Source organism: Misgurnus anguillicaudatus, chromosome 6 (genome assembly GCF_027580225.2).
Source record: "Misgurnus anguillicaudatus chromosome 6, ASM2758022v2, whole genome shotgun sequence".
Taxonomy (NCBI): Eukaryota; Metazoa; Chordata; class Actinopteri; order Cypriniformes; family Cobitidae; genus Misgurnus; species Misgurnus anguillicaudatus.
In genome coordinates, this window is record NC_073342.2 from 28,335,625 (window position 1) to 28,345,866 (window position 10,242).

The window sequence follows — 10,242 nt, forward strand, 5'->3', positions numbered from 1 at the left end:
GACACCGAGTACATCCAAAGTACATTCTCTAACTGCATATTAGCCAAAGATCCCTTTGTGAGTCCTGTGGTCTCTTACAGGAAGTTTTGATATATTTATGCTTTTTAGGTGCTCCTGGGCGAACACCTCCTCAATCTTTCTGGCCTGCCATGGATTCATCCAGAGTCGAATCCACAGCCAAACCATAAAAGTTTTGGTTTTGTCATCATCACCAGGTATTCCACTAGTGTAAGAAAACTTACCCATAACACATACCCAAATGCTTAGTAAATCTGACTTTCAAATGTAATAAATAGACACTACTCTACAAGACAAGACACAAGATTTTTACACTTTTAAGAAATCCTCAATTAATAGAAATCTGAAATCTACTGAGCGCCTAAGAGGACATGGAGCAAAAATTAATTAAAGTTTAGTAAAAACTTTCATGTGCTCACGCGAAACCTTCATGTGCAGAATTAAAAAAAAAAAGTTAAGGTCCGCGTACACTGCAAAAACGTTTGTGTTAATTTTTTACACATTGTGTGTGTCATGCCATTTAATGTGTTATTTCATGTTAAAATAAATGAAAGGGACAACACAAGTTGTGTTAAAAAAAATACTTCATTACATGTTTATTACCGCTAAAAGTAGTGGAATTACAGTAACAGAATTAATTGTAATGCGTTACTCCCATCACTGTTTTTAACACAACTTGTGTTGTCCCTTTCATTTATTTTAACATGAAAAAACGCCTTAAATGGCATGACACACATGATGTGTAAAAATGAACACATAATTTTTTGCAGTGTACGCACGTGAAACTATCGCATGCACATGTGAAAGCAAAAGTTTCATGTGCGCACGCGATAGTTTCACGTGTGCACGCGAAAGTTTCATGTGAGCACATGAAACTAAACGTTAGATTTTTTTTTACTCCAATGTCACCTTAGGGGCTCATGAAGTCACATAATTTTGAAATTATTTAACTAATCTTGGACTGTCCCTAACAAGTATTTTGGGAATCATTTTGGTAACCCCTAACATTTTTTATTTTATTTTTTTTTTCTCTTAAATTGGTTCTAATGTGTTTTGTTATAATGGATTTTATGTTTCTGTGAAGCGCTTTGAGATGCAACTTTTAAAGGTGCTATATAAAAAGTTTATTATTATTATTATGGTAACACTTTACAATAAGGTTCATTAGTTAACATTAGTTAACTACATTAATTAACATGAACTAATAATGAACGGCATTTATACAGCATTTATTCATCTTTGTTAATGTTAATTTCAACAATTACTAATACTTTTATTAAAATTTTGTTAACATTAGTTAATGCACTGTGAACTAACATGAACAAGCAAATAAAGCTTTATTTCTATTAACTAACATTAACAAAGATTAATAAATACTGTAACAAATGTATTGCTCATGGTTTGTTCATGTTAGTTAATACATTAACTAATGTTAACTAATGAACCTTATTGTAAAGTGTAACCATTATTATTAATGGATAATGAAGTAATTTTATATTTTAAATATAAAATCACTTGATTAAAAATCTAAATTTTTTTAGTACATAGTATCACATTTTTTAGTACATAGTATCAAGATACATAGCAGAAACTAACGTAGGGCTACTAAAACTGTATGGCCCTGAAGTTTGTTTTGCAAGGTAAGGATGTAAGACCCATATGGCAAAAATATATATTTTATATATATATATTTAAAAATATACAAAAAAATATATGTACTGAAATATATTTTGAAATATGTTTTCAAAATTATTATTATATATATTATATATTATATAAAAATTATTATTTAAAAAAAAAATTAGCCTAAGAATTTTTTTCTTTTGCATGTGAAACTTTCACATGCACGCACGTTAGTTACACGTGCGCACGCGAAACTAAACTCGATAGTTTTACAAGAGCACTCGATAGATTCATGTGCGCACGTGATAGTTTCATGTGCACACGCGAAACTAAACTTTATTTAATTTTACTCCATGTCCCCTTAGGGGGTGTGAATTTATCTCCCTAAAATATCTTGACAAAAATACTTTAAATGTGCCTTGTTTTTGTGTTTCATTTTCAGACAAAGATGACAAAAACGAATCTCATTATAATATCATTATATAAGAGAAGTAAAAAGTCTCAGATGTTTTGCAGATTTCATTAATGATTAAGTTCAAAGGCATGTCATTGAGGACTGGAGGCTACTTTAAATAACATTTTAAAAAGTCACACCAGAAAATGTGCCTCTTACCACATGTCATTTATGTTTCTTGCTTTAGGGTCTTTTAAAGGAAAGTTCAACAGATCATGAATGTCTGTAAAGGTCTTGCTCACATGATCCAGTTGTTATTGTCACAAGTGTTGTTTTTGGTATTTGCAGCCGAGACAATCATCAACTTTACAGTTTGTATTACGAATGCACAAAGCTTTGTACCTGCGGCAGTGAGGTCAAACATGCTCTGACATGCATTTACATAACACAAAGCAATTTTGTATTAAATCAACAGGATTATTGGGCGATAGAGCTGTTTAAAGGGATAGTTCACCTAAAATTTTTAATTCTGTCATCATTTACTCACTCTTATGCTGTTACAAACTTGTATACATTTCCTGGTTTTAATAAACACGAAGAAAGATATTTTTACGAAATGTTTTGTTCATGAGCCCCATTCACTTATTCTTTGTTCCTATGGAAGTGAATGGAGCTCATGATTGTTTTGGTTACAAACATTCCTCAAAATATCTTCCTTCGTGTTCATCAGAACTAAGAAATGTATACAGGTTTGTAACAACATGAGAGTGAGAAAATGATGACAGAATTTAGATTTTTGGGTGAACTATCACTTTAAGGATTAACAGAGGTGAAAATTAGACTTTGTATTTATTATGTAACCTACCAAGACAGAAATGTACACATAACAAAAAGTGATGTACATCTGCAATCCTCTTTATGACCACTCGAGGGACTATTAGGTTTTGATCGAAATTTATATTCTGCATCCGTCAGGATTTCTTATCTTAATGCAGCTCACTGTGGCCAACCTGAACCAAAAGCGGCTCTTGTTTTTAGTTTCCACACAGGAAATCCAAATCTCTGTTTCATTCATCTTGGTCTTACAAGATTTAGACGTATTTACACAATTATAGACATAAAAAGCCCATGGCACATTATTCAATCAAGTTCACTTAGTAATTGACAGCATGATGCAATTGTTCCTCTCCAACCCATACAGCAAAAAAAAAAAATATTTTCAAATACAATTTAAAATATATTTTAAACCAAAAATATATTTGCTGAAATATATTTTGAAATATGTTAACAAAAATGTATTTTTCAGCCATATATTTTTTGGCCATTTTTGTATTACGTTTATATTCATATCGCACTGAAGGAAAACTTTGTTTATGTTGCAAACCTGTTTAAAAAGGTTACATGAAATATATTTTCAACTGTAAAAATACTTTATTTTTTTCCGTATGGGTTGTAAAAGTATAAATGTATTTGTTGCTCCCTGAAATACATTTTGAAATATATGTTAATATATGAAGGTTAAAACTAAATATGCAAACAGCTATTTAGCATATATTTAAAACATATATTTGGCCAGATAATTTTTTTTGCCATTTGTGAACCTTTATGATTTTATGGTTAAATTACACTTTTTTATGTCAATCCATCAGCATTTAAAGGGCACATATCCTGAAAATCTGACTTGTTCCCCATGCATGTTTAAGTGCTATAATTGGGTCCCCAGTAGAGGTCTTCACGGGTCCACTTAGATCCGAAAACCTGAGGTCCGACCCGAGACCTGATTGGTTCTAAAAGTTTCACATGTGCCTCGGACACGGGTCGGGTACAATAATAGCGGCATCGGGTCTCGGGTGATTTAAAATGAATGTGTTTTTGCCAAACGGACCCGAAGAAGGTTCTCTTGGCTCTCGCTTGTGTGCGTCAATGTCCTTTTCCAACCTCTCCTCTGTTTGCCAAGACATTGCTGTGACATTGTGTTGCGGGCGGTAGATTCATTTTCGCAGAGATAGCGGTTACCTTGGTGTCGTCATCAGATAAGTAAAACAAATTGAGCAGCGGGGGAAATTGAGACCAGCTGGGTTTCTTTCTCTCGGACTGCTGCGTGCGGGGCTGCAGACTGTGGCTGGAAAGTGCTGATTTAGGAGCGGTATTATCCCCTTCTGACATCACAAGGGGAGCCAAATTTCAATAACCTATTTTTTCACATGCTTGCAGAGAATGGTTTACCAAAACTAAGTTACTGGGTTGATCTTTTTCACATTTTCTAGGTTGATACAAGCACTTGAGACCCAATTATAGCAATTAAACATGGAAAAAGTCAGGTTTTCATGATATGTCCCCTTTAGAACTAGATAGGAAAACACAATTTAAAGAAAGTTGTCATTTATGCAGCATGCAAGTACAATTTATGACCCTGTCTGTGAAATCATGATTAAAGTCTTATAATCTAATGAGGAGCATCAAAGTTTGATTTTTTTACATTGATTTCAATCTTTGTCATGATTTTACACTTTCAGTATTAAAGATATCAAAGCTATATTTTCACAGCTTGTTCTTTACATTATGTATTTAAAGGTGCAGTGTGTAATTTTTATAAGGACCTCTTGGCAGAAATGCAAAATAATATACAAAACTATATTATCAGGGGTGTATAAAGATCTTTCATAATGAACCGTTATGCGTTTATTGCCTTAGAATAAGATGTTTTTATGTACATACACTGAGGGTCCCCTTACGTGAAAGTCGCCATTTTGTGCCGCCATGTTTCTACAGAAGCCCTTAAAGGAATATTACATTTTCTTAAAAGAAAAATCCAGATAATTTACTCACCACCATGTCATCCAAAATGTCGATGCCTTTCTTTGTTCAGTCGAGAAGAAATTATGTTTTTTGAGGAAAACATTGCAGGATTTTTCTCATTTTAATGGACCCCAACAGAGCCCAACATTTGATACTTGACTCAACACTTGACAGATTTTTTTAACGGAGTTTCAAATTACTATAAATGATCCCAAACGAGGCATAAGGGTCTTATCTAGCGAAACGATTGTCATTTTTGTCAAGAAAAATAAAAAATATATACTTTTAAACCACAACTTCTCGTCTAGATCCAGTCGTGATGCGTCAAGAGGTCACAGAGGACGAACGCGAAACTCCGCCCCAGTGTTTACAAATGTGTTGAAAGAGGACCGTTCCGACGTTGTTGTATGTCAACTGATACTAATGAATGTCTTTGTGTCAGTTTATTGTTTACAATGATCTGCAAATGTGCGTTTTATATATGTAACACGTGATCTCCCTACGTCACTACGCATTTATGTTAGGTCGCGATGGACCGGACCCATACGAAAAGTTCTGGTTTAAAAGAGAATATTTTTGTCAAAAATGACAATCGTTTTGCTAGATAATACCCTTATGCCTCGTTTGGGATCGTTTATAGTCATTTGAAACTCCGTTGAAAAAAAGTGTTATGTGTTGAGTTAAGTATTAAATGTTGGGCTCCATTAAAGTCCATTAAAATAAGAAAAATCCCGCAATGTTCTCCTCAAAAAACACAATCTCCTCTCGACTGAACAAAGAAAGACATCAACATTTTGCATGACATGGTGGTGAGTAAATTATCTGGATTTTTCTTTTAAGAAAATGGAATATTCCTTTAACGGACAAACTTTTTTTACTAAGTTGTCTCCAACGATGACATGTTTTTCCGATGGTGGCTACCGTAGCTTCTCTATGCGTATCAAAAGCGAGGGGTGAGCAGTGGACTGAGCCATTGGTTGCAATTCGCAATCTCACCACTGGATGCCGCTAAAATTGACACACTGCACCTTTAATGTAAATTCAGTAAATGACGTTAGCTGGGTTTTCACAGACCAAGTCTCATGCATATCTGTGGCTGTGGAGTCATGTTTCATAGCTTTATAAGTGCATGTAATTCAATACAAGCACAATGGTATCAGGTTGACTGCTTTGTGTGTTCACTGCACTGCTCTGTTAACCCATGAATGAATGAAAGTGATCTGGTTTATCATTAGAGTCCATTACCCATGCCTGAATATTTTAAGTTGCAAAACTATCATCATTTGCTCACTGATTTTTGGAAGTTTCTACTAGTTCCACTGAGAGTAAACATCTAAGTTAGGATACTTTCGTAATGATACCGATTCGGATGTATTTTGCTGAAGGGATATTCACGTGGTACATACAGTCATTTTATGCCATGGCACGTAATCCCATTGAAGATTTTGTCAGGGGACATTTTCACACGTTTGCACATTTTTGGTGTCCCCATTGGAGTTTCTTCTTACCATTGATTGGTTGCTTTTAAAAACCACTTCCTTGATTTTATGCATTAAAAATATAATCATAAGCTTTGTAATTTCTTTGTAAATAATGACAAAATTTTGGGGTAAACTTATTGACCTGTCAGCAATTAAATACAGTGACGCCCACAAATACAATGACCCAATCACAAAAAGTTTTCAGTTGCATTGCAGTTGCATTTATTTCTCACTTGATTGAATCACATTCATAGCAGTATCACTACAGTAAAGGAGTGCTGTGGTCCTTTAACAACAACGAAAGGTTTTGCAACAATAAGGCAAATACATTGAATAGTCTAAAAATAACAGCATTCATTCACAACATAATATTAACTTCACAATGTTAAAGGTCAAAAGTGATATATGTATAATACAGCGAGAGAAAAGAGGTACTCTATAGAAGTTTCCCTTATTGAGTAATATTTTTCACAGACCTATAACCACAATAACCTCAAGAGGTTTCTAAAGATTGAAATTAAAACTACACAGCTTTCATTACCCAAGTATCATCACCGCCATATATTATAAACTTTACAGCACAGGCGTTCATATTGGTCCACCTTACACATGCTGTCCATTATGTGTGATATCCAGCATTTAAATACACAATTTGTAATATATGAAATAGTAGGAACATTACAGTCAGTCACGATAACTATTTATACACTAGCATTGTACAAAATCTTCTCGTAAAATGGAACGGACCCAGATTATATTATCATATCTATTGTTAGTTAAAGGCAAAGGTGATACAGAATAGCAAGAATCAAAGTTGGTGAAGTTGTGATTGTAGACAATGTCCACAGCAGTGGTTACTCTAAAAACATTCATTTAAATAAAAACAAAACAGACAACAAAAATGGGGCACATTTTAAAGTCTAATTTCTATACACAAGTCTTGTACTCTGAAGTTCACAAATCCCAGAATCCTTTTGAAGTAATTCATCCAAAATAATGGATACGTCAACAGAAATGTATAGTAATTGTACAGGTAGTTAATTCAATACTGTAAAAAAAAATATTTACTTAGTATTTGTATGTCATATTAACTGTGAAGCCAACTTGGAATCAAGTGTGTTTAGCAATATTTTGACCCTGGATGTGAAAACCCAGCTAAAGTCATTTTTAGTGATATATATATATAATTATCCTACATAATGTAAAGATCATTGTGTGTAAATATAACCTTGACATCTTTAATATTGACTAAGATCATATCGCAGATTGAAGTCAATGTGAAATCAAACTTTGATGCTCCAGATCTCATTGTTAGATTATAAGACTTTAGCCTGGATTTCACAGACAGGGTCACACAGGGAAATTAGGGTGTATGATGTTTTGGATGCCGCCTTAAGCCCGGTACAACCCCCCCCCAAAAAAATCGAGCTGAATTTGGGCCGATTTTAACCCTTATGACAACACCCTTTACTACGTAAAGTCCAGATCGTCTTCGTGGTTGAACCGATTACATTATTAGATTTTCCTGTGCGTGATGTGTTAAATCATTCCCCGCCAGCGTTTTTTTTTTTAAAGTTACCCGCCAGCATTTTTGGTGATTTTCACAAAATGCCTTCCATATTTATATTCTATAAATATATAAACATACAAATATATCAAATGAAAGAACAGACCCTCTGCTTTCAAACAAACAAAATGGGGGAAAAAGTTGCATCCTATCCTCTTTTTATAACCTCTTATATATGGGTAGGTTTCTTCAAAAATACAAAATTTTGAGCAAAAAGCTGAAATAATTGCATTTTTGAAAATGAATTTTGTTAGAGATTAGATTAAGAACGGTTATCAAAACATACATGGAGTTTAAAATTAATTAAATTCATTTTTGCTTCAGTTTTAAATAAATTGGGTAAAGGGGGTCGCATACAGGACGTGCAGATCACCGCCGTGCCGTTCTAAAAAACTCGAACACATTTCTTTCTATGAGTATACGCACACCGGCGCCGACAGGTGGTGCCTGTCCGCGCCGCCCAGCTACGACTCAGAAAGTTGCTCAAATCCCTGTCGCGCCACTCACATAGTTTAACATAAATAACATCATATTTGTCCCAAATCATTAACGATTAACATTGGCTGCTAACATATATTTTGCATTTTGAAGTAGACGCTATCTGACGAAGGTTGCGCTATTTAATGTGTACTTCTGGTTTACTTCTAGGGCAACACTTCCGGGTTGTTGCGGAAGTAGCGGAAACTACCTGGTGGATAATAGTGGTATTGCTGAAAGATGGAAATACTCGTCATTGGCGGGGAAGCGTTTTCTCTTGATTGACGAGATATCTTGTCAATGGCGGCGAAAGAGTTAAGAGCGCCAATAAAAGTGGATAATAGCGGAAATACAAATTACAGTAAAAACTCGTCAGGAAAGCGTCATTTGCAAAGAAATGTTTTCTCTTAATTGACGAAATAACTTGTCAATGGCGCGGAAAGAGTTAAGAGCGTCTGAATCTGCTCTGAAGCATGTCGGAGGCCCTCCGATCGCAAATCGAAATATTCAACATGTTTAATATTTACGGCCAGAAATCTTATTGTGTGGGGGGAACCTCGAGGACAACTGCGCATGCACGCTGTAGATTATCACGTGAAACCAAACGATACCCAATCAGAAAGCGAACTGATGAAAGACGAAACCATAACAACCGCAGTCATGGCGTATCAGGCCCACTCCAATGTAAAAAGCAGTCAATGTAGTATTTCAGTATTTCAATTGCTATAAACTTTTAAGTCTAATGTATAAATATTGACATAAACATGATGAAAGGGTCTTAGCTGAACATAAAAATATCTATGTATGACATATTAAATTTCTTATGAGGAAAAACTTTTAACTTTAACATTATGGATGCGACACACATCTGGTACGTCACAAAACTGCAAATATCTGTAAAATTCGATGAGTGGTTTATATACAATAAAGTACAGACCTAAGTGAAGATTTTAGGAGCAGATCTGTTTGTGTGTCACCAACGTTTTTCATGCTAATGATGACCTTTGCATGAAATTGTCCAACAGCTTTTGTTTCGGCGATGTGTTTCAGAATCATGAGAAATGGTGAGATTTTGTTGTCCCGTTAGCTTTAAAAAAGCTTTTTAAATCCTACACTACACATTTACAATAAAATCTCGTAAAAGGTTACTATTCGGGCTGTAAAGTGTAAATTGCAAGGCTTAACAGAAGAGAGAAATCCAAAAAAAAACTTTATCCACAGTCTACGAAACCATATTGCACACCATTAAGTGTCAGGAAAGCAATAAAGAGATTAACGAAAAAGTGCACGAAAAGTTATTCCTTACTATAGTCAGCTCTAGGATGACTACACCTAAACCTGAACAGACTCTTTCACCCCCCACTTCGTCTCAACACAAAAGCATCAACCTCCGAATGCTGACAGAGGCTGTAAAACAATCGCGTCATTTGAATAAGGTCACGGGCCAAAGCAAAGCCAGATGGACAGGAGATCTTCCCTATGCCAGCATCTGTCTCCCCATGCACAACATCTCAGTGATGGAGGCAGTAGGCACCTGTTGTCCTCTTTGGAGTTTGCATTTACACAAAAGAGGAAACCGGGGGAGGTTGTGTTCCACTGTGTCGAATTCCAACCATCTGGGAGGTGACAGCAGGTTGCGAACTAAAAAGAAAAGAAATTCGATACAACAGATATATCTACATTGTAAAGGCATCCACAGTGCCCAACTACCTTCCTTTTTGTCCTTAGGAACTGTCTGTTAGACCCTGAAAACTAGCATGATGTCAAAAAGGCAAAGGCAAAATGTTTGGTGGTCAGTCAAGCCCAGACCTTCACAACAACACAATTGTTGCGCAACATACTGTTGCATTAAAAAGACATACTTCTTTGATGACTTTGCAAGT